Consider the following 23,005-nt stretch of genomic DNA (forward strand, 5'->3'; position numbering starts at 1 on the left):
AAATGGAATATCGACACCTTCCACCTGGATGCCTGGCCCTATCAGGAAATGTGTCGCCATATCTCCTGGACTTTTCCAGGGATATCTGGGCAGGAGGATCCCAAAAGAAAAAGAAAAAAAAAGGGGGGTGGAGTGTTAGGATATAGGTATTCAGGCCTGCCTGTAAAGGCCCATACTCTAAGAATTTAGGTGTATTCTTATCACTTGGTTAGTTCTAGAGGTATAAATGAAAGAATCAAAATCACTGTCTGCCGGTGTCAGGGCCTTCTCTCCCTGTGACAGTCTGAGCCCTTGTTCTTAGGCTAAGGCCTTTGGCTAAGCAACAGAGGCAGCCATAAGCTGGGAAGCGACCCGTCACATCCTCACATTGAAGGAAGGTGCTGTTGGGCTGTTAGGGATACAATCCTGTCCTGATAATGCCTATTGCCTCCAGAGAAAGGGAAGTGCCTAGAAGATGTAAAAGTAAACAGTTTGAGAGCATCCTTATCAATAGCTGGGATGTGAAATCCTCACTTCTGTATTGTTTTGTCATTATATTTCCCACTTTGCTATTGTTTGTCTGTATAATCTCTGTCTGGTTCTGTGGTTGTTTCTGTCTGCTGTATAATTAATTTTGCTGGGTGTACGCTAATCAAGGTGGTGGGTTATAATTGGTTAAATAATCATATGACAATATGTTAGGATTGGTTAGTTAAATTTCAGGAAAATGATTGGTTAAGGTATAGCTAAGCAGAACTCAAGTTTACTATATAGTCTGCAGTCAATCAGGAAGGGAATGGGGGTGTGGGGGGGGATGGGAACAGAGAATGGGGGTGGGGAAATTGGAATCATGTTTTGCTAAGGGGAGAAATGGGAACAGGGACACAGGTAAGGCTCTGTGGTGTCAGAGCTGGGATGGGGGACATGAGGGAAGGAAACTGGAATCATGCTTGCTGGAAGTTCACCCCAATAAACATCGAATTGTTTGCACCTTTGGACTTTGGGTATTGTTGCTCTTTGTTCATGCGAGCAGGACCAGGGAAGTAAGTGGGTGAAGGAATAAGCCTCCTAAAAGGGACTTTGTGGATCTGCACACGTACAGAAAGGCCTCCCGGCCGGAGGTGTGCAGGACAGCTCCTGGTGTGACTGGGACTCAGGGAAGGTTGCTAGTCCTCTGCCCATCACTAGGGTAGCCAGGTGTCCGGTTTTTGAGCAGAGCGCCTGGTCGAAAAGGGACCTTGGCGGCTCCAACCGGGCCATTAGAAATCCAACCGGTGGCGCGGCAGGGGCCTGGGGCTCAGGCTGGCTCCCTGCCTGCCCTAGCTCTGCACGGATCCTGGAAGCAGCCACCAGCTCCTTGCAGCCCCTAGGCACATGGGCACCAGGGAGGCTCTGCATGCTGCCCCCGCCCCTGCAGGTCCCATTGGCCATGAACCTTGGCCAATAGGAGCTGCGGGGGCGGCGCCTGTGGGCAGCAGGGCAGCGTGCGGAGCCTCCCTGGCCACCCATGCACCTAGGAGCTCCAGGGACTTGCTTCCTGGGAGCCACGGTAAGCGCTGCTGGGATCCCACACCCCAAACTCCCTCCCAACCCCCTGCCCCACCACAGAGTCCCCTCCCGCACCCAAACTCCCTCCTGGAGCCCAGGCCCCCTGCCGGAGTCATAACCTCCCTCCCAACAGTCTGCCCCAGCCCTGAACCCCCTCGTTCACTCCAACTCCTCATCCCCAACCCACCTGGAGACCTCACCCCCTCCAGCACTCCAAACCCCCCAGCCCCGAGCCCTCTCCTGCACCCTGAACCCCTCATTTCTGGCCCCAGCCAGAGTCCTCACCCCCCTCCCAACACCCTGCCCCAGCCCTGAGCCCCCTCCTGCACCCCAAATCCCTCATCCCTGGTCCCACTCCAGAGCTCGCACCCCCAGACGGAGCCAACACCCCAACCCCCTGCCCCAGCCCGCAGAAAGTGAGTGAGGGTGGGGGAGAGCGAGCGACAGAGGGAGGGGGAAGAAGGGAGTGGGGGCTGGGGACTCGGAGAAGGGGCAGGGCAGGGGTTTGGTTTTGTGCAGTTAGAAAGTTGGCAACCCTATCTAGCCCCAGTTTCTTACCTTCCCAGCAAGAGGTTCTGAGCTGGGAACCTGTCTGCCTGCATTGATTGGTCCATTGATCACGTACAGCTCCCGTACACTGTGACCAATTCTTTAGCAATCTGGCTGCGTGTGGTTGTCCCACTGTGACTCTGCCTGGCCCCAGAGCTCCAGTGCTTATGGGTTTCCTCTCATTTCTTTAGTAAAGTTTATTTAAAATACTCACTGAGGACACCGAATTCGGCTCTCAGAGCAGGCGGGCAGCAGGAGGAACCTGCAAAGGGGCACTGGTGCCTGGGAGGGGAAAGGTCGGGTAGAATGTGGGGCTGAACCCCTCACTGCTGGCAGAGGATCTCTGCCGGAGTTGATGCCAGCCCGTGTCCGGTCTTCTCTCTCAGCCCCAGGCTTTTGTCTCTTTTCATGAGCAGGGCAGTTCATCAACTTCAGCTGGGCCCTCTTGGGCCCTGGCCAGCATCCGCCCTTGGGCTCCTTTTCTCTCTGGCAATGCTCACGCCTGCTTCTGGTCAGGCTGTAACCATGGGGCTGTGCCGACAGATCTCCGCTGTTCTCAGCATCGACTGAGCCAGCCTGAGACCACCCCACCCCGAGTGACGTTTTCACCTCCCGGAGATGTGGAACCCCGTGTTCTGTGTCACGTAACGCTACCGTTTCCCCATGCAATCACCATGACGACCAGCGAGTTCCTCACTTTGGGGAGGGACCCCACATGCCCCCTTTGGTGACGGATTGGGCAGAGGGCCGGATGCAGGGGTGCTATCAGTAGAAGTATGTGTGGGGGGAAATGAGGCCCTGCTCCCTCTCTTTGGTCCCACCCCCTGTTAGCAGATTTGCCTGTTACTTTGGGGTATGCTCATTTATTAAGGTTACTCTTCTGGGAGGGTTTCAGAGTAGCAGCCGTGTTAGTCTGTATTCGCAAAAAGAAAAGGAGTACTTGTGGCACCTTAGAGACTAACCAATTTATTTGAGCATAAGCATCCGATGAAGTGAGCTGTAGCTCACGAAAGCTTCTGCTCAAATAAATTGGTTAGTCTCTAAGGTGCCACAAGTCCTCCTTTTCTTCTGGGAGGGGGGGGTTCTGTAATTCTATCCATGTACTGCTTGTGTCCCTTGTGTTCTCATACGGAGCTCTGCTTCTCCCTGCTGCAAGTTCCCTCCCAGTGGCGCTGTCCTGGCGGACCTCGGTTCCCAGGGCTGGGTTCCTCCAGCCCCAGAATCAGATGAGCCCACAGACACATTAACAGAGCACATATGAGAGAGAGAGAGAAGCAACCAGCTTGACCATGAAAGTTATTTATTGCCAGGTAATAACCAGAGGGGAGCCAAACAAACAAAACAGGGATAATACTAAATCTAACTTAAACTTGATTATAAAGGTCAGATTTAGAAACCTATAACTGATCCCACAAGTTAGGGTCAGAAGGCTACAGAGAGAGAGAGAGAGAGAGAGAGAGAGCTGGGTTCTCACCACTCCGTGAAGCTGGAATCAATCGGGGGGCCCAGGTGGGGGTAGCTGGGGGTCCAGAGTGCTGGAGACAGGCAGAGCCCCCAGCACGATCAGTCAGGAGAAGATGAGGTCCCAGTGGAACGGATGCACACTTTGGATCCAGGCATTAGAGCACTTACTTGAGCATGGGTCGGGGTTTGTGTAGGGAAAGAACAACGGTTCAAGGGATTTGTTTATGGGTAAACTGATGGCTCAGGGGAGTATCCCAAGTGGTTTTGTTCAGGCTAGACAATAGGAACGGATCATTCCTGGCTATGGGTGGTGTTTCTTCGAGGGAGCTCACAGTGCAGTTAGGAAGCTTGACTATTTTGGATATCAATCAAGGATTTATTACTAGAATTGGTCTGATAACTACTGAGCTGGGAGCGTGCAGGCGTGGGTTCGTTAACATCTGGAGCAGAGATCGCCCATCATGCAGTGCTTCCCTGCTTTCCTGGTCCCAGAGTTCCCTGCGGTTCTTGCCTCGGAGTCTCTGTTCTCCAATCTGTATGCTAATGGAGATGCCTCCCTGTCCCATCTTCAATGCAAATGAGCCTAGGGGAGTTGCCTTTGTTCTTGTCACCCTTGTCCCGGGGGTTTAGGGGTCTCCCATGGCCTTTTCATTGCCTTTTGTCAGCCTTTCTTCTGATCGGCTTCGGTTCAAGCAGAGGCTGGGGGCGGGGGAAGGTCTCCCATGAGTCAGACAGGCTGGGTGCTGCGCCCTTGTTCCCCAAGAACACGGAGCTGATAGTTAACACCCCTGCTCCTCCTCTTCCCCCAAGGCCCTGCCCCCAGGCCAGAAGCCAGAGCCAGGCCGTGGGTGGGAGGGAGGGGCGCCCGAGAGCAGCCCCCAGCCTGCGTCCCCACCCCCAGGAGCGTGCTGCTCAGGGGCAGATGGAGGGTTTGGGCTCCCCATTGCAGCCTGGGTTCCCTGGGTGGCTCTTACCATGGCCTGGCTCCGGCCCCTGGCCTGGCCAGGGCAGGGCCTCAGCAGGCAGAGGAGGAGTGTGGGGCGAGGCCTCGTGGCGGGGGGGCTGAGCGGCATCGCAGGGAATCTGGGACAAATGCTGTCCCGAAACCATTCGCCCCGGGACCGGCACTTGCAATGTATATTAGTGGGACTGTCCTGCCCAATTCAGGAAGGGGTTCACCTAGTCCCTGCCCAGGGCCCTGCTGGGCCAGGCACTGCACTCACGGGTGACAACGACAGCCCCTGCCCCAAGAGCCGCAGTCTACGGGCCAGCCTGCCCTTTCCCAGGGCCTCAAGACCCGCAGGGCATGGGCTGCGGCTCCCTCGGTGCCCCCTGCGCTGTCTCCATCCCCAGGCTACTTCAGATTGACCCCCAGGGCTCCTGCCCCACACCCTCAGCTCTGCCCAGCGAGTCCAGCTGGGCCAGACCCCTGGGGAGACCCGGCCACGCAGCAGGGGCTAGTGCCCTCGCCCAGCGTTCGCAGGGACACTCTCCGCGCGTCACAGCCGGGTCGTTAGCTAGCTGCTCACAGCACGGGATGTGCTCAGGGTGGCCCAGGGAAACGCGGGTTAAAGCCCCGACCGGTGGGGTCAGCCCGGAGCCCAGAGCCCAGCTGTAAGAGCCCCTTTGTTCCAGCTCTGTCTGTCTGTCCGTCTGACCTCCTTGGGCAGTTCCCAGGTGAGCCCAGGCTCCTTCCAGCAGCCAACACCTACCCCCTCACCTCACTCCTCACAGTCCTTTGTTCTCGAGCTGGGGGGTCTTTGCTCAGCCTCCCTGCAGAGGTGGGGAAACCCCTCCCCGGTCTCCCCCGCCTTGGGCGCCAGGTGTCAGTGTCCTGTAACTGGATTTGCCATTGTCTTCTTGGGTCCTCCATTGATATGGGGTCAGCTGGGCCAGCCCTTTTCAATGGTGCATCCCACCTCATACAGCCCAGCGACATTCATAGCCAGGTCTCTCAGCCTGACCTATCCTTCCCCCTTCCCCACCGGGTAACCTGTGAAATATAGGGGAAACTGAGGCACACACTGGCATCATCAAATGTTTCAGAAAATTCCTGCTTTGTCCCACAGGGATCCCAAGGCTCAGTTGCATGCAGAATAATTCACTAGCGGGTGGCCTGTGGGGGTGCCAGGGAGAGCCAGTCCCATCACTGTACGGTAAGGAGCCCAACACTGCATTACCCCGGCACTCGATATCAGAGTGATTATCACACAAACCAGCCCAAACGCATCAGGCTGGCGAGGCAGAGGCAGCCCCACCCTCTGTGCCCCAGGCAGAGGAGGTGTGTCTGTGTGAACCCGGCTGCTGCTGAAGGCCCCCCCAGCTCGTCACTCTGGCTCACGGGCGAGCTCAGTCTACCCTGCTCACCTGTCTTGCTGGCTATTTCCGGCTAAGCCAAAGGTGGATGAGCCAAAGACTCCACCAGGGACTTCTCTGGTGCCAGTGGAAAGTGCTCAGGTACTGCAGCCCAGGTGACAGGGCAGACCCCGAGAGGGGGCTGCCCCCCCCACTTCAGCCATAGCTCACAAGTGCCTCCATTACCTGCTGCCCCCATGTCTGCCGCAAGCGCCTCTCGCCTCACTTCACACCCACACTTCACACCCGCAGGGGCAGCACTTGGGGTGGGGGCAGCATGCGGAGCCTCCTGGCTGCCCCTACGTACAGGAGATAGAGAGAGGGCATGCTGCTGCTTCGGGGAGCTGCATGGAGTGGGGTGAGCCCTGGACCCCGCTGCCTTATGGGAGCATGAGGGCCGGATTAAAACGTCTGCCGGGCTGGATGCAGCCCCCAGGTCATAGTCTGCCCACCCTTGATCTGTGCCGTACCTCTGTGCTGGGGTGGCCATGGGCCTGCTCTTTGGAATGTGGTTACCGGAATACCCAGTGCCTGGGCCTTCCCAGTGTTTTGCTTACAAGAAGCACACGGGATCTTTTTCAGGGGAAAAGGCAATACGCTGCATTTATTGAAAATACAACAGTTAACACATGCATTTAATCACTCTTACACACACACACACACACGTTATCAGTCTGTCGTAGCTCGAGTCAATCTAATGGCCAGTTAGATTGAGGGCAAGTTGAGGAGCTGGGCTCTGTTGGTCGCGATCCGATGCTCCAAGGCTTTGCAGGACTGAACCCAGAGTCTTATGGCAAAACACGCCAGCTTTATACTTGTAAATTCCCACTTTAGTCTATGGATTTTGCAATGTTTCAGAGTAGCAGCTGTGTTAGTCTGTATCCGCAAAAAGAAAAGGAGGACTTGTGGCACCTTAGAGACTAACAAATATATTTGAGCATAAGCTTTTGTGAGCTACAGCTCACTTCGTCGGATGCATGCAGTGGAAAATACAGTGGGGAGGTTTTATATACACAGAGAACATGAAACAATGGGTGTTACCATACACACTGTAAGGAGAGTGATCAGGTAAGGTGAGCTATTACCAGCAGGAGAGCCGGGGGGGGGGGGAGGGGAGGGAGGGACCTTTTGTAGTGATAATCAAGGTGGGCCATTTGCAGCAGTTGACAAGAACATGTGAGGAACAGTGCGGGGGGGGGGGGGGAAATAAACATGGGGAATAGTTTTACTTTGTGTAATGACCCGTCCACTCCCAATCTCTATTCAAGCCTAAGTTAATTGTATCCAGTTTGCAAATTAATTCCAATTCAGCAGTCTCTCGTTGGAGTCTGTTTTTGAAGTTTTTTTGTTGAAGAATTGCCACTGGGTTGGGGGAAAAGGTTGTTTACTCTGCAGAGAGCCAGGTGTGACTGACACTCGGCTGTCTGGGGCCTGGGCCCATGGAGAGCCTGGTAAAGACAATGGCCACTCCAATTACCCAGACATTTGGTACCTAGCAACTAACTGGCTCTCTGCAGGAAGCCAGCCAGGTGTGACGAGCTGGAGAACAAAGGGCTGAGGAGGAGGCCAGGTGACCAGGTTTCCCAGGAATAAGAACAAAGAACTAAGGAGGGGCCCCTTGGGTTTGTTAAATGTAGGGTGGCTAGAACCAGAGGGAAGCTTCTGGACTGGGACTAGAGAGAGATCATAGACTCATAGAAGATCAGGGTTGGAAGAGACCTCAGGAGGTCATCTAGTCCAAACCCCCCACCCCACCCTCCCAAAAGCAGGACCAACCCCTCTGGCCTTGGTCCACTTTTCATTTTGATTTGGAAATGCTGCCATGATGCCTCATGGTCATTGTAGTGCAGTTTTCTCATGTCCCCATTCTCCTCTCTGCGTCCAACTCTCAGGCTGGACTGTCCTCTTCATTATTTGCCACCCGACAGCTCTTTCCAGCATCCGAATGTCCTGCGACGCAAAGCCAAACACCTGGCCAAAATGTCAGGATCCTAGCTGGAGATGGAAACGTGTCAGTAATGATGCAGAAGAGCCTGAAGTGTGGAAGAGTTCAGAGACTGTAACCAAGCTGGAAGCCTAGTTCCCTTCATCAGCCAGACTTGTGATCTTGCCAAGGAATGACTGTGTTCCCTGACTGGCATGGATTATATTTCCCTCCTTCCATTCTCTGTTGATAGAGTCCTGTGTCCATCATTCCATTATTTTACCCAGGATCAGTGTCAGGTAACTGGCCTAAAGTTACCTAGGCCATCTTGTTTGCCCTGTTTGACAGGACATTGGCTTTCCACAGTCCTCTGGCCCCTGCCTAGTTTCCTACACTCTTATTACAAATGCACATGAGTGACCTTGAGAGTTCTTCAGCCATCTCTTAAATGAAACTCGTTGATGCAGATTACCTGCTTAGCAGATCCTGTTTGACATCCGCCTTCTTTCCTGCTGGACAAGAAAGTCTTGCATCCTCCTTGTACGATATGAATATGGCTTCCAGCTGGGTTCCAAACTCTGAACTCTTTCACACCTCTGGCTCTTCTGCATCATTACTGACAATTTTCCATCTCCACCTAGTCATGGGTTTTATTTGTGGTATATTTAAAACCTTCTTGCTCATTGTCTTTAACTCTACTGACCATAGACATTTCATTGCTACCTTCAGCTTCTTGTATCAATCGCTGGAGGCTTTTAACTTCTGCCCGGTACCCACTGCCCTCTGCCTCCCCTTTGGCAGATAATGGATTTGCTTTTCCTTCCTCATTGCTGCTTTCATGTCTCCTCTTAATCAAACGATTTTTAAGGAAAGCAGCTTTTTTTTTCTTTTTTGGCAACTGGGAAATTGTGGCTTTGGGACACCTAGAAAAGGTCCCTGGTTTGGGTCCCATCTCTCGTGACATTCTTCTGCTAATCAGTTTTGCACCTAATACTCTTTAGCTTTGGGAAATGGGGCCCCTTTAAAGGGTCTGATATGGATGTTACTAGCATGAAGAGGCAAGTGCAAAAAGTGACAAATTAACCTCTCCCATTGTGAATGTTCTTCAGCATGGAAGGCTCAGCAGACAGTAAATGGACTGAGTGAGCCAAAGCCATGCCAGCTGAGTAACCAGGTAACAACGTAACCCTTCCCCTTCCCCTCTGCTGTCCTCCTTTTTGTGATTGTTAACGGTGGTGCTTGGGGCAAGTCTATAATTAGGCTGTAGTTTCCTTGTGGCAGACCCTGTCACCTGGACTCCTGCTGTGGGTGCAGTAAAATGACTCTATAATAATACTAACGTGCAGGAAGTCTGGAAGCAAGACCTGTGAGTCAGCAGACCAGAGGGCGTTCCGCGAGTGGAGTTCCAAACACGCCTACAGCAAGAATGTGTGTGTAGAGCAGCCAGGTGTGCAGGGCGTTTCCCAAGGAAACATGATTAAGACTGTCGCTGTTGAGCGCACAGGTCACCCTGATGGCAGAGAGACATTTCTTCAGCGGGAGCCCAATGCACGTTGCACATCCTGACCCGGAGCTGCTAACTGGTCGCAGTTCTTCCAAAGGACTTGAACGTGTAACTCAGCCACACCAAATGGCCTGCTGGTGATGAATTCTGTCGGAGGCGGAGGTAAGTGCTGTCATAAAACTGTGCACAGAATAGGGAATGAATCTGCGGAAGAGAAGAATGAGGGGGGATTTGATAGCTGCTTTCAACTACCTGAGAGGTGGTTCCAGAGAGGATGGTTCTAGACTGTTCTCAGTGGTAGAAGAGGACAGGACAAGGAGTAATGGTCTCAAGTTGCAGTGGGGGAGGTTTAGGTTGGATATTAGGAAAAACTTTTTCACTAAGAGGGTGGTGAAACACTGGAATGCGTTACCTAGGGAGGTGGTAGAATCTCCTTCCTTGGAAGTTTTTAAGGTCAGGCTTGACAAAGCCCTGGCTGGGATGATTTGATTGGGGATTGGTCCTGCTTTGAGCAGGGGGTTGGACTAGATGACCTCCTGAGGTCCCTTCCAACCCTGATATTCTATGATTCTATGAATGTGATGGGGAGCCAGCAGCGGGAACTTGTACCAGTGTGCTGCATTCCTCTGGACACCTGGGGGAAGGTGGGCTGCTGCCTCTGGCACCAAATGTGGGCAGGAGCAGGGATAGGATACAGGGGGACCTAGACAAATTAGAGGATTGGGCCAAAAGAAATCTGATGAGGTTCAACAAGGACAGGGAGGGAGGGATAGCTCAGTGGTTTGAGCATTGGCCTGCTACACCCAGGGTTGTGAGTTCAATCCTTGAGGGGGCCATTTAGGGATCTGGGACAAAAATTGGGGATTGGTCTTGCTTTGAGCAGGGGGTTGGACTAGATGACCTCCTGAGGTCCCTTCCAACCCTGATATTCTATGATTCTATGACAAGTGCAGAGTCCTGCACTTAGGATGGAAGAATCCCATGCACTGCTACAGACTAGGGACCGAATGGCTCAGCAGAAGTCCGGCAGAAAAGGACCTAGGGGTTACAGTGGACGAGAAGCTGGATATGAGTCAACAGTGTGCCCTTGTTGCCAAGAAGGCCAATGGCATTTTGGGATGTGTAAGTAGGGGCATTGCCAGTAGATCGAGGGACATGATCGTTCCCATCTATTCGACATTGGTGAGGCCTCATCTGGAGTACTGTGTCCAGTTTTGGGCCCACACTACAAGAAGGATGTGGAAAAATTGGAAAACATCCAGCGGAGGGCAACAAAAATGATTAGGGGACTGGAACACATGACTTATGAGGAGAGGCTGAGGGAACTGGGATTGTTTAGTCTGCAGAAGAGAAGAATGAGGGGGGATTTGATAGCTGCTTTCAACTACCTGAAAGGGGGTTCCAAAGAGGATGTATCTAGACTGTTCTCAGTGGTAGCAGATGACAGAAGGAGGAGTAATGGTCTCAAGTTGCAGTGGGGGGAGGTCTAGGTTGGATATAAGGAAAAACTTTTTCACTAGGAGGGTGGTGAAGTACTGGAATGGGTTCCCTAGGAAGGTGGTGGTGGAATCTCCTTCCTTAGAAGTTTTTGAGGTCACGTAGAGACTGTCCAGTATGACCAATGTACATGGCAGAGGGGCATTGCTGGCACATGATGGCATATATCACATTGGTAGATGTGCAGGTGAACAAGCCTCTGATAGTGTGACTGATGTGATTAGGCCCTATGATGGTGTCCCCTGAATAGATATGTGGACAAAGTTGGCAACGGGCTTTGTTGCAAGGATAGGTTCCTGGGTTAGTGGTTCTGTTGTGTTGTGTGTGGCTGCTGGTGAGTATTTGCTTCAGGCTGGGGGGCTGTCTGTAAGCAAGGACTGGCCTGTCTCCCAAGATCTGTGAGAGTGATGGGTCATCCTTCAGGATAGATTGTAGATCCTTGATGATGCGTTGGAGAGGTTTTAGTTGGGGGCTGAAGGTGACGGCTAGTGGCGTTCTGTTATTTTCTTTGTTGGGCCTGTCCTGTAGTAGGTGACTTCTGGGTACTATTCTGGCTCTGTCAATTTGTTTCTTCACTTCAGCAGGTGGGTATTGTAGTTGTAAGAATGCTTGATAGAGATCTTGTAGGTGTTTGTCTCTTTCTGAGGGGTTGGAGCAAATGCAGTTGTATCGTAGAGCTTGGCTGTAGACAATGGATCGTGTGGTGTGGTCTGGGTGATGTTACGAATTATACCTGATAGGACACGCACACAACTGCTGCGAATTATACCTGGTAGGACACGCACACAAATGCTACGAATTACACCTGGTAGGACATGCACACAAATGCTACGAATTATACCTGATAGGTCACGCACAGTTCGAATCTAGGCTTAGGCACATAAACAAAGTCCACAACTGCAGAGTTCCCAAAAAAACACCAAGTTTATTACGCTCGAGCGTGGTGCCCCCCTGCTAGCCAGGAGGGGACCCCGAATACAGATTATACAAAGGTTATATACCTCTTAGCAAAGCATGTTGCCCTCGTGCATCGGAAACCTTAGCCAATAAACAAACCCTTTTCTTATCTACCACCTATCCCTGCTTGGTGCATTCCTTGTGCTAAACTAGCATGTTAATTACACAGCTTGGTCCTAAAGCCATGCATCAGTAACTTTTATTATCAGGATGGGAGGCCTCACATCAAAGGCCAGGAGAGAGGGAGTTAGGGACAGACAAAGAACAGATACGGGGAGTCAAGGCAGGCTGGAGACAAGGAGGAGGATTTTCACAGAAATGCAGTATCTAAGGAACACTCCTCCTGGTGCATGATGTGCTTGCTTTTAGACAATGGTGGGCCCCAAACCAAAATGGAGTCACATGTGCTAACTTTTCCTTAACAGTGAAAGCTGGAGGCATGTAGGTAGGAATAGCGGGCAAGTTGACTACGTGGCTCCTATCTACTCCGTCCCAGAGGCTGGTCCAGATTAGAAGGCAGAAAAAACGAACTTGGGACGACATGTTCACCGAGCTCATGCAGTCCTCCCACACTGATAGGGCCCAGCTGAATGCGTGAAGGCAAACAATTGCGGAGTCGCGTAAAACATTACATGAACACGAAGAGAGGAGGAACATGCGCGATGAGAGCAGGCAGGATGCTATGGTCAAGCTCACGGGGGAGCAAACTGACATGCTCCGCTGTATGGTGGATCTAATGCGGGAAAGGCAGCATGACCACAGACTGCCGCTGCAGCCCCTGTATAACTGCCCTCCCTCCTCCCCAGGTTCCATAGCCTCCTCACCCAGACGCCCAAGAACATGGGCGGGGAGGCTACAGGGACCCACACAGTCAACCCCAGAGGATTGCACAAGCAGCAGAAAACTGGCATATCTGAAATTTTGATTTGGTTTCTGGACTTGTCCTTCCCTCCTCCTGCACTGCGCCAGCGCGCTTTCAAACGTCCAAACGCACATTCTACCACCATTCTGCACTTGCTCAGCCTATAGTTGAACAGCTCCTGACTACTGTCCAGGCTGCCTGTGTACGGCTTCATAAGCCATGGCATTAAGGGGTAGGCTGGGTCCTCGAGGATCACTATAGGCATTTCAACATCCCCAGTGGTTATTTTCTGGTCTGGGAAGTAAGTCCCTTCCTGCAGCTCTTCAAACAGACCAGAGTTCCTGAAGATGCGAGCGTCATGCACCTTTCCCAGCCATCCCACGCTGATGTCGGTGAAACGTCCCTTGTGATCCACCAGTGCTTGCAGCACCGTGCAAAAGTGCCCCTTGCGGTTTATGTACTGGCCGCCCTGGTGTTCCGGGGCCAAGATAGGGATATGTGTTCCGTCTATCGCCCCGCCGCAGTTAGGGAACCCCAGGGCATTAAAGCCATCCACAATGGTCTGCACATTTCCCAAAGTCACTACCCTTGATAGCAGCTGGTCAATGATTGCGCTGGCTACTTGCAGCACAGCAGTCCCCACAGTAGATTTGCTCACTCCAAACTGATTCCTGACTGACCGGTAGCTGTTGGGCGTTGCAAGCTTCCACAGGGCTATGGCCACTCGCTTCTCAACTGTGAGGGCTGCTCTCATTTTGGTGTCTCTGTGCTTCAGGGCAGGGGACAGCAAGTCACAGAGTTCCATGAAAGTGGCCCTATGTATATGAAAGTTTCGCAGCCACTGGGAATCATCCCATACCCGCAACACTATGCGGTCCCACCAGTCTGTGCTTGTTTCCCGGGCCCAGAATCAGAGTTCCACGGCATGAACCTGGCCCAACACCACCATGATCTCCCACTTGCCACATGCCGTGCTTCTAGGAACGTCTGTGTCCATGTCCTCATCAGTATAGTAATCGTGCTGTCGTCGCTTCCTCGCCCGGTTTTGCAGGTACTGCACACACTGTTGGATAACGCGCGAGGTATTTACAATGGTCAAAACTGCCGCGGAGATCTGAGCGGGCTCCATGCTTGCCATGCTATGGCGCCTGCACGGGTAATCCTGGAAAAAGGGCGCGAAACGTAGGAGAGCAGAGTGGCAGCGGAAGAGGTGCTGTTCGGTTCACGATAGCTGAAAAAGGCGGGAAATGGCTGTCTTCTGTAGCTTTCACGGAGGCGGGAGCCCAGGACAGACAACATGGAGAAGCTCGGTAGTGCGGCAAGAGCGGGAGAGCAGAGTTGGCGGCGGAAGCTGTGCTGCTCGGTTCACGATGGCCGAGCAGAGTTGGCAGCGGAAGCGGTCGATGAGGAAGAGAAAGAGCAGATACATATAGAGACTCCACAGAAAGACGAGAGGAAATGCGAGGTGGATTCGTAGTACCAGGAGAGAAGCGGTGCACCGTACTGCACCGTCTGCTGAAAGCAGTATGGCGTCTGCACGCCAAAAAGGTGTGAAACGATTGTCTGCCATAGCTTTCACAGAGGGAGGAGCGACTGACGACACACACCCAGAAACACCCGCGAGAATGTTTTTGCCCCATCATGCCCTGGGAGCTTAACCCAGAATTCCAGTGGGCGGCCGGGACTGCAGGAACTGTGGGATAGCTACCCACAGTGCACTGCTCTGACATTCGATGCTAGCCTCGGTACTGTGGATGCACTCCGCCAAATTCACGCCCTTTAGTGGGGACACACAAGACCGAATGTATAAAATCGCTTCCGAAAATTCGAATAGAATAATTTTTAAATAATTTCATACTGTAGACATACCCTTAGCCTCTCTCCGCCTCTGTAACATGGGCTAATAGTGCTGCCCTGCCCCATAGGAGTGTGTGGGGAGAAACACATTAAGGGTTCTGAGGCCCTTGGGTACCTTGGTGACAAGAGCCTTAAAAAATCAAAATAAAGTGGGTACTGAGTGGTGCTAGATCTAAGCGTTTCTGAGGATTAGCGCTTGAACAAGAAGGGACATGATAAAATAACAAATGGGATATAGACTGGAGAGGGGCAGCTCTGGTTCTCCCCATCTCATAACAGAAGACAGCCAGGAGGGAATATGTAAAGGTGGCTAATTCCAAACTGATGAAAGGAAAGCTGTGTTCCCACATGCGATTAGCCTGTGGAACTCACTGCCACAGGAAGCTGTTGAGGTCAAGAACTTAGCGTGATTCTGAAAAGGATTGGACACTTATATGGATAGCGAGAATAGCCTGAGTGAAAGGAGTTGGTGCTAAGAAGGGTGAGGCCTCTCGGGGCTTCAGCCCTTCACTTGTGATTAGGGTCAGAAGGAGGCCGGCATGGAGAAGAATATCTTGGACTTCTTCCCCTGAGGCAGCTGGGGCTGGAATCTGTCAGAGACAGGAAACTGGGCTGACCCAGTCTGGCCATTCCTATGTCCGCTTCAGGGGGCTGCCGGGGCCACCCGGGAGGCCAAAAGGGCAGTTTTCCCTTGGCCCTGCATTTTAGGGCCTCCCGACTGAGTGATGTTGTGACCCTTGTGGTCAGGCTACACCTGAGTGGCGCTGCGATCCCACGTGCTGGGTCCCCGCCCCATGGTAATTATTTTGGCCTCAGTTTCAGATTGTTCCCTGGGCCACCAGAAACCTGTAGCCAGACAGCCAGCCCCCCCTCTCAGACCAGCATTGCTGGGAACACAAGGGAGCCAAAACAACAGGGCACTTAACATAAATTCCAGCACAGCCTTTGAAGCTGTGAGAAGCACAGGTGTGCTGCTACAATGTGCCTCTGGGAACACATACAACGATTAGGCTCACAGCAGGCAGAGGCGCTGTGACAGATATGGCTCTTAGCCCCTACTAAACAGCATGATGCACACACACCAACATCCTAGGTGGGAAAATATTTACCCTAATAAAAGGAATGTCCAGTAGTCGAAACTTATTGTTTCTCTCCCTTGCAAGTGTAAACTACTCTTGCGAGAGCTGGCGTCGCCCAGACAGACCAGCCCCAATTTGGCATAAGAAAGGAGAAAGAGAATAAAGGAGTACAGAGGTATAAGTAGGGGACCTACAGCACCATGATTTTTGAGTGCTTTTCACTATCTATCTGCTGGTCAGATAAGTGACAGCCTCCCAAGGCTTCTGCAGCTAAGAGGGTCCCTAAGCCTTGTCCCTTATTCGTCTTTCCGCGGAATTGAGTGACCGATCCTGGCTTGGCACCGCTGGAATCGAGAGATGCAAGGAGGGTAAGAAGCACCCACACCTGATCTCCTATCTTTAGTGTACACATATTTTGAAATAGAGCTCTATACTTTGTTTTCTTTCTTTGGGATTGTGGCTTCAGTTTTGTAACTTGTTTGTGTGTGTAACATCTCTACATTTAAATAAGTAGGCACTAGCAATTTTGTAACCACATGATTAGAATCTAGTTTAATAAATTTTTTGGTAAACATTTGTGCATAAGCCTGACTTGTTTCTCTGGTTTACTGTAAAGCAGCCAACACAATTAAAGAACCTCAGCAGTTTTGGCTATAAAGCCTGGCCATTAGGTGAGAGTACTAAGAGCCTAGCGTTGAGTTGTGTCGCCTCCACGGGGCAAACTCTTGGGGCGCCTGTCAGTCAATCCTGACTGCCCGCTGCGAAGGAGCTCTGAGCTCTAGCAGTTAAAGTCACGGGTGGTTAGGACCTTGGGGCATCCGTCAACCTAGCCCGGGCTGCCCGCCGCGAAGGGACAGTGCGTCCTAGCGGTTAAAGTCACGGATGGTATAAAACGGGCATAGCTGACACCTCACCAAACATCCTTGGCCATTGGCTAACAAAACCTCAGTGTGGCCATGGGGCTAGCACGCTGCATCTCACCCCCAGCAGCTCCCTGCTGCTCCAGAATGGCTCTCGCAGCCCAGGGGCAGAAGGGGGAAGCCTGTTGATCTGCCCTTGGGCATGTAACCCCTGGGATCTGTACTGGCTGCCTACGGGTGTCCGGCTTGGTTTTGGCTGCCAGAGCCCCTCCCCGGGCGGGGGCCTGCCTGGCTGACAGCTTGCCTCCCCTGTGCCCTCCGTTCCTCCCCACCTGTGCTGCAGCGTGCACAGCGCTGTACAGTGACGGGAGGAGCCGGAAGGGGAGGGGGCGGTGGGCTCAGCACAGTGCGGGCTGGGCAGGGACGAGAGCTTTGTGCACCTGCAGCTGGACACCCCTCCAGAGGGGCGGCTGGGAGGTGCTCGGCCAGCGCGAACTGGGCCGTGCTCCAGGCGCTGGGACATCCAGAGGAGCAAGGTCAGGCAGGCAGGAAGGAAACGCTGGGAGCAGTCAGCAGGGATGGAGCGTAAGGAGTGGGAGGGGGCAGGGCTGCCAGTGGGAGCTCTGCTGTGCAGGACCCCGGGGGGAGCAGCGTGGACTTGCTGCAGGAGGAGAAGAGACGGGGGGAGAAGGATCCTGGCACACCACAGGGCCAGTTTTGGGCAGGGTCGGTCAGAGCCATCCCTTGGCTGAGCTCCCACTGGAAGGGGCAGGAGCCTGGGCACTGCCTGCCAGCCCTGGGATGCACAAGGGCAGCAGGGAACGGTCCTGCATCACCCAGGAGATGGGCTGGATGGGCCCTAGCAGCTCTGACCGTCTCTGCCCCCAATCCCTGTTCCGTGTCCTCGCCAGCTCTGGCTTAGGGAGCTGCTCACTGCCAAGGGGAAGGCTCAGCCTGGCCAGGGGAAGCAGTAGATAGACAGAGGGATGTGCATGGGGACAGACAGACAGAGAGCTGGGGGGTGGGGTGGGGGATGGATGGACAGGTAGATAGGGGCTGTGTATGGATGGACAGACAGAATGGGAAGAGGAGATGGACAGATGGGAGGGTGTAGGGGGATGGACAGACAGAACGGGTCGGGGGGATGGACAGGCAGATGGATGAACTGTGAAATTATTGCTTTCCTTCTTGCCTCCCGCTGCTCTTGGTGAGCGTGGGTGGCCTGTCTTGGCACCGTGGCACATGGCGCGTGGCTGGGCCGGCTGGGTTCTCGGAGGGTCACCTGCAATCACTGACCGACCCGATCTGTTTCCAGACTGGTTGGGAGGCCCCATGGGAAGAGCTCCCTGGACATTGCAGCAGGACACAGGGGGATCCGGCAGGTGACGCTTTCATGTAGGTAAAAAGAAAAGGAGGACTTGTGGCACCTTAGAGACTAACAAATTTACTTGAGCACAAGCTTTCATGAGCTACAGCTCACTTCATTGGATGCATTCAGTGGAAAATACAGTGAGGAGATTTATATACACACAGAAACAATGGGTGTTACCGTACACACTGTAACCAGAGTGATCAGGTAAGGTGAGCTATTACCAGCAGGAGAGCTCGGGGAGGGGGGGGGGGGGGACCTTTTGTAGTGATAATCAAGGTGGGCCATTTCCAGCAGTTCACAAGAACCTCTGAGGAACAGTTGCCGGGGGGGGGGGGGGGGAGGGAATAAACATGGGGAAATAGTTTTACTTTGTGTAATGACCCATCCAATCCCAGTCTCTATTCAAGCCTAAGTTAATTGTATCCAGTTTACAAATTAATTCCAATTCAGCAGTCTCTCGTTGGAGTCCATTTCTGAAGTTTTTTTGTTGAAGAATTGCCACTTTTAAGTCTGTAATCGAGTGACCAGAGAGATTGAAGTGTTCTCTGACTGGTTTTTGAATGTTATAATTCTTGACGTCTGATTTGGGTCCATTTATTCTTTTACGTAGAGACTGTCCAGTTTGACCAATGTACATGGCAGAGGGGCACTGCTGGCACATGATGGCATATATCACATTGGTGGATGTGCAGGTGAACGAGCCTCTGATAGTGTGGCTGATGTGATTAGGCCCTATGATGGTGTCCCCTGAATAGATATGTGGACACAGTTGGCAACGGGCTTTGTTGCAAGGATAAGTTCCTGGGTTAGTGGTTCTGTTGTGTTGTGTGTGGCTGCTGGTGAGTATTTGCTTCAGGCTGGGGGGCTGTCTGTAAGCAAGGACTGGCCTGTCTCCCAAGATCTGTGAGAGTGATGGGTCGTCCTTCAGGGTAGATTGTAGATCCTTGATGATGCATTGGAGGGGTTTTAGTTGGGGGCTGAAGGTGACGGCTAGTGGCGTTCTGTTATTTTCTTTGTTAGGCCTGTCCTGTAGTAGGTGACTTCTGGGTACTCTTCTGGCTCTGTCAATTTGTTTCTTCACTTCAGCAGGTAGGTATTGTAGTTGTAAGAATGCTTGATAGAGATCTTGTAGGTGTTTGTCTCTGTCTGAGGGGTTGGAGCAAATGCAGTTGTATCGTAGAGCTTGGCTGTAGACAGTGGATCGTGTGGTGTGGTCTGGGTGATGTTACAAATTATACCTGATAGGACACGCACACAACTGCTGCGAATTACACCTGGTAGGACACGCACACAAATGCTACGAATTACACCTGGTAGGACACGCACACAAATGCTACGAATTATACCTGATAGGTCACGCACAGTTCGAATCTAGGCTGAGGCACATAAACAAAGTCCACAACTGCAGAGTTCCCAAAAAAACACCAAGTTTATTACGCTCGAGCGTGGTGCCCCCCTGCTAGCCAGGAGGGGACCCTGAATACAGATTATACAAAGGTTATATACCTCTTAGCAAAGCATGTTGCCCTCGTGCATTGGAAACCTTAGCCAATAAACAAACCCTTTTCTTATCTACCACCTATCCCTGCTTGGTGCATTCCTCGTGCTAAACTAGCATGTTAATTACACAGCATGGTCCTAAAGCGATGCATCAGTAACTTTTATTATCAGGATGGGAGGCCTCACATCAAAGGCCAGGAGATAGGGAGTTAGGGACAGACAAAGAACAGATACCGGGAGTCAAGGCAGTCTGGAGACAAGGAGGAGGATTTTCACAGGGATTCAGTATCTAAGGAACACTCCTCCTGGTGCATGATGTGCTTGCTTTTAGACAATGGTGGGCCCCAAACCAAAATGGAGTCACATGCGCTAACTTTTCCTTAACAGTGAAAGCTGGAGGCATGTAGGTAGGAATAGTGGTCAGTAGGTTTCCGGTATAGGGTGGTATTTATGTGACCATCGCTTATTAGCACCGTAGTGTCCAGGAAGTGGATCTCATGTGTGGACTGGACCAGGCTGAGGTTGATGGTGGGATGGAAATTGTTGAAATCATGGTGGAATTCCTAAAGGGCTTCTTTTCCAGGGGTCCAGATGATGAAGATGTCATCAATATAGTGCAAGTAAAGTAGGGGCGTTAGGGGACGAGAGCTGAGGAAGTGTTGTTCTAAGTCAGCCATAAAAATGTTGGCATACTGTGGGGCCATGCAGGTACCCAGAGCAGTGCCGCTGATTTGAAGGTATACATTGTCCCCAAATGTGAAATAGTTATGGGTGAGGACAAAGTCACAAAGTTCAGCCACCAGGTTAGCAGTGACATTGTCGGGGATAGTGTTCCTGACGGCTTGTAGTCCATCTTTGAGTGGAATGTTGGTGTAGAGGGCTTCTACATCCATAGTGACCAGGATGGTGTTTTCAGGAAGATTACCGATGGATTGTAGTTTCCTCAGGAAGTCAGTTGTGTCTCGAAGGTAGCTGGGAGTGCTGGTAGCATAGGGCCTGAGGAGGGAGTCTACATAGCCAGACAATCCTGCTGTCAGGGTGCCAATGCCTGAGATGATGGCGTGCCCAGGATTTCCAGGTTTATGGATCTTGGGTAGCAGATAGAATACCCCAGGTCGGGATCCCAGGGGTGTGTCTGTGCGGATTTGTTCTTCTGCTTTTTCAGGGCGTTTCTTGAGCAGATGGTGTAGTTTCTTTTGGTAACTCTCAGTGGGATCAGAGGGTAATGGCTTGTAGAAAGTGGTGTTGGAGAGCTGCCGAGCAGCCTCTTGTTCATATTCTGACCTATTCATGATGACGACAGCACCTCCTTTGTCAGCCTTTTTGATTATGATGTCAGAGTTGTTTCTGAGGCTGTGGATGGCATTGTGTTCCGTACGGCTGAGGTTATGGGGCAAGTGATGCTGCTTTTCCACAATTTCAGCCCGTGCACGTCGGCGGAAGCACTCTCTGTAGAAGTCCGGTCTGTTGTTTCAACCTTCAGGAGGAGTCCACCTAGAATCCTTCTTTTTGTAGTGTTAGTAGGAAGGTCTCTGTGGATTAGTATGTTGTTCAGAGGTGTGTTGGAAATATTCCTTGTGTCGGAGGTGTCGAAAATAGGATTCTAGGTCACCAGAGAACCATATCATGTTCATGGGGGTGGAGGGGCAGAAGGAGAGGCTCCGAGATAGGACAGATTCTTCTGCTGGGCTAAGAGTATAGTTGGATAGATTGACAATATTGCTGGGTGGGTTAAGGGAACCATTGCTGTGGCCTCTTGTGGCATGCAGTAGTTTAGAAAGTTTAGTGTCCTTTTTCTTTTGTAGAGAAGCAAAGTGCGTGTTGTAAATGGCTTGTCTAGTTTTAGTAAAGTCCAGCCACGAGGAAGTTTGTGTGGAAGGCTGTTTTTTTATGAGAGTATCCAGTTTTGAGAGCTCATTCTTAATCTTTCCCTGTTTGCTGTAGAGGATGTTGATCAGGTGGTTCCGCAGTTTCTTTGAGAGCGTGTGGCACAAGCTGTCAGCACAGTCTGTGTGGTATGTAGATTGTAATGGATTTTTTACCTTCAGTCCTTTTGGTACGATGTCCATCTGTTTGCATTTGGAAAGGAAGATGATGTCTGTCTGTATCTGTATGAGTTTTTTAAAGACTACAAAAAGAAGGATTCTAGGTGGACTCCTCCTGAAGGTCGAAACAACAGACTGGACTTCTACATAGAGTGCTTCTGCTGACGTGCACGGGCTGAAATTGTGGAAAAGCAGCATCACTTGCCCCATAACCTCATCCGTGCGGAACACAATGCCATCCACAGTCTCAGAAACAACTCTGACATCATAATCAAAAAGGCTGACAAAGGAGGTGCTGTTGTCATCATGAATAGGTCAGAATATGAACAAGAGGCTGCTCGGCAGCTCTCCAACACCACTTTGTACAAGCCATTACCCTCTGATCCCACTGAGGGTTTCCAAAAGAAACTACAGCATTTGCTCAAGAAACTCCCTGAAAAAGCACAAGATCAAATCCGCACAGACACACCCCTGGAACCCCGACCTGGGGTATTCTATCTGCTACCCAAGATCCATAAACCTGGAAATCCTGGACACCCCAGCATCTCAGGCATTGGCACCCTGACAGCAGGATTGTCTGGCTATGTAGACTCCCTCCTCAGGCCCTACGCTACCAGCACTCCCAGCTACCTTCGAGACACCACTGACTTCCTGAGGAAACTACAATCCATCGGTGATCTTCCTGATAACACCATCCTGGCCACAATGGATGCAGAAGCCCTCTACACCATCATTCCACGCAAAGATGGACTACAAGCCGTCAAGAACACTATCCCCGACAATGTCATGGCAAACCTGGTGGCTGAACTTTGTGACTTTGTCCTTACCCATAACTATTTCACATTTGGGGACAATGTATACCTTCAGATCAGCGGCACTGCTATGGGTACCCGCGGGGCCCCACAGTATGCCAACGTTTTTATGGCTAACTTAGAACAACGCTTCCTCAGCTTTCGTCCCCTAACGCCCCTACTCTACTTGCGCTACATTGATGACATCTTCGTCATCTGGACCCATGGAAAAGAAACCCTTGGGGAATTCCACCATGATTTCAACAATTTCCATCCCAACATCAACCTCAGCCTGGTCCAGTCCACACAAGAGATCCACTTCCTGGACACTACGGTGCTAATAAGCGATAGTCACATAAACACCACCCTATACTGGAAACCTACTGACTGCTATTCCTACCTACATGCCTCCAGCTTTCATCTAGACCACACCACACGGTCCATCGTCTACAGCCAAGCTCTGCGATACAACCGCATTTGCTCCAACCCCTCAGAAAGAGACAAACACCTACAAGATCTCTATCAAGCATTCTTACAACTACAGTACCCACCTGGTGAAGTGAAGAAACAGGTTGACAGAGCCAGAAGAGTACCCAGAAGTCACCTACTACAGGACAGGCCCAACAAAGAAAATAACAGAACGCCACTAGCCGTCACCTTCAGCCCCCAACTAAAACCCCTCCAACGCATTAAGGATCTACAACCTATCCTGAAGGATGACCCAACACTCTCACAAATCTTGGGAGACACGCCAGTCCTTGCCTACAGACAGCCCCCCAACCTGAAGCAAATACTCACCAGCAACCACATACCACACACCAGAACCACTAACCCAGGAACCTATCCTTGCAACAAAGCCCGT

The 23,005-nt window shown here is 51.8% G+C and overlaps 1 protein-coding gene across 1 annotated transcript in view; it reads left to right on the forward strand.

Annotated features, from left to right (window-relative positions):
* The first annotated feature begins 9,331 nt into the window (after window positions 1-9,331).
* Window positions 9,332-23,005, forward strand: part of LOC119565530 (sphingomyelin phosphodiesterase 5) — a 35,560-nt gene continuing 21,886 nt past the window's right edge. The window contains exon 1 of the mRNA XM_037891771.2: window positions 9,332-9,485. The gene's annotated coding sequence lies outside the window, so the exon portion shown is untranslated. The remainder of the gene's footprint in view (window positions 9,486-23,005) is intronic.

This window comes from Chelonia mydas, chromosome 2, assembly GCF_015237465.2.
Source record: "Chelonia mydas isolate rCheMyd1 chromosome 2, rCheMyd1.pri.v2, whole genome shotgun sequence".
NCBI lineage: Eukaryota > Metazoa > Chordata > Testudines > Cheloniidae > Chelonia > Chelonia mydas.